The sequence below is a fragment of the Myotis davidii genome, unplaced genomic scaffold, assembly GCF_000327345.1.
Source record: "Myotis davidii unplaced genomic scaffold, ASM32734v1 scaffold339, whole genome shotgun sequence".
Taxonomy (NCBI): domain Eukaryota; kingdom Metazoa; phylum Chordata; class Mammalia; order Chiroptera; family Vespertilionidae; genus Myotis; species Myotis davidii.
Window position 1 is genome coordinate 1,240,763 of NW_006290778.1, and position 2,124 is coordinate 1,242,886.

Genomic DNA, 2,124 nt, shown 5'->3' on the forward strand with positions numbered 1-2,124 from the left:
CGGGTGGAACCGAGACTCCCGCTTGGACCGGCCGGACATCGCCACTACCGGCAAAGTCGCCCTGCGCGGGGGCCGCGGACTCCCGAGCGCGGGGGAGGCAGCCAATCAGGAGCCGCGCTGCGTCCAGGGCTCTACGAGTCGCCGATGGGGACAAATCATACCACAGAAACCAGGAAGCACCGCGCCTCCAGCGGCCTCTCTGCGGCTGCGCGCGCAGCTGAGAACGAGCTGCAGGCCTCCTGTCACCTTGCCCGAAATTCCCAGCTTAAAGGGACTGCAACTTTTTACTGGCTGTAGAATTTCTGGGTAAAAAAAAATAAAAAATGCCGTGCCCTAACCTGTTTGGCTAGCGAATAGAGCGTCGGCCTGCGGACTCGATTGCAGACCCCGGGCCGCGTCTCTGCTGCAAGCCCAGGTTCGATTCCGGTCAAGGGCACATTCCCAGTAGGGGGTGTGCAGGAGGCAGCTGATCGATGTTTCTCACTCATCCATGTTTCTCTCTATCCCTGTCCCTTCCTCTCTGTAAAAAATCAATAAAATATATATATTTTTTTAAAGCCGTCACTGGGTCCCAGATTTCTTCAAGAAACATTGGCCCTACCAGTTTGGCTCAGTGGATAGAGCGTCGGCCGCGGACCCAGGGTCCCAGGTTCGAGTCCGGTCAGGGACATGTACCTCGGTTGCAGGCTCATCCCTGGTCTGGGCCTTGGTCGGCCTTGCAGGAGGCAGCTAATTGATGTCTTTTTCTCACTTCGATGTTTTTCTCTGTCTTTATCTCTCTCTTTCACTCTCCCTAAAAAAAAAAAAAAAAAAAAAAATCAGTGGTCCTTGGGTGAAGATTAAAAAACAAAAAAAAGTATGCACTGTGCCCCAAAACCAAAATTAGGGGGTCAGCTCCACAGTCTCGGCGCTCCTGCACTGGAGAACCAGAGGACATCCCCAAAACATCCCCTGCCGGCAGCAGCCCGGAGTCCCTAACTAATTCCCCATGTTGAGGGTTATTCTTGCAGCACACGGAAGTGCACGCGTGGGACAGAGGGGACGTACCGTGGCACCAATAAAGCTGCAGCTACTTTCTTTGTGCAGACTTACTGAGGGGCTTTGACATACAGTAAACTGCTCGTTTAAAGTGTGCGCTTGTCTCAAAACTGCCGGGTGGGTGGACCCACTCGGACCCTGAAAGCGGGAAGTCGGCGTGTGCGCTGCCCGCCCCCACCAGCACCAACAAGCAGAGACAAGACTTCGATCTCTATGGACCTTTGTTCTGGCGGCCAGCAATCGGGACCATCTAACATCTCCTTTCAAGCCACGCTTTTTACAAGGAGCAGGAAAGTGTAGGTAAAGGGTTTGGAATTCAGGAGAAAGTAAGTAAGGGGTTTGGAATTCAGGGGAAAAGGTTAATCAGATAAAAGCTGCAGCCTGTGATTTTCCAGGCATCCCTTCATCTGCCGGTTGATGTCCCTTCATCTGCCGGGCACCCCTTCATCTGCATGCGGGCGGCAGGCGCCCTCTCCCTGGAGCACCAGGGCTCCGATACCGTCTAGGTCGCTCGCGGGCCTCCCGGGCACAACGAATGGCTGCGGGTCTCCTGAAGGCCGCGCAGGTCACACATTCCGGTCCCTGCAACCATAGCTTTCTACGTGCATTCATGTCCGAGCCCATTAACTATCGGCCTAACACTAAAAACTTCTAACGTCTTGAGTTTCCCATCAAAACCATCCCCACGACCAAGATAATGCACCTACCCACCAGCCCCAAAAGTGTCCTCTTTGTTTTACAGGTTAGTTGGCATCTTGTTCCTGAGACAGGGACGCCCAGGGCGGGTCCTTTTGGCCGCTGCCCGTTTCCCTCCGCTGGGTTTATTTTTAAATTCATCCTCGCGGTGTCAACCGTGTGCCCCATTGGGTTGCTCAGAGACATGCCGCTGTGTGGGTGCCGCACGGTGTGCCCCCTCCCTAATCACGAATCCCTAGGTGTGTGTGTGTTTTAAGAACTTGCAAATGGCACACCCTCAGACCCCCGAACACCTCTGGGTCCTCCCGCGGGGCAGCTAAGACATCCAGCCGGTGGGCGCCAGGCTGGCCGACGGCAGAGCTGGGACTGGGGCCGGGGCTGGCGGGGGCT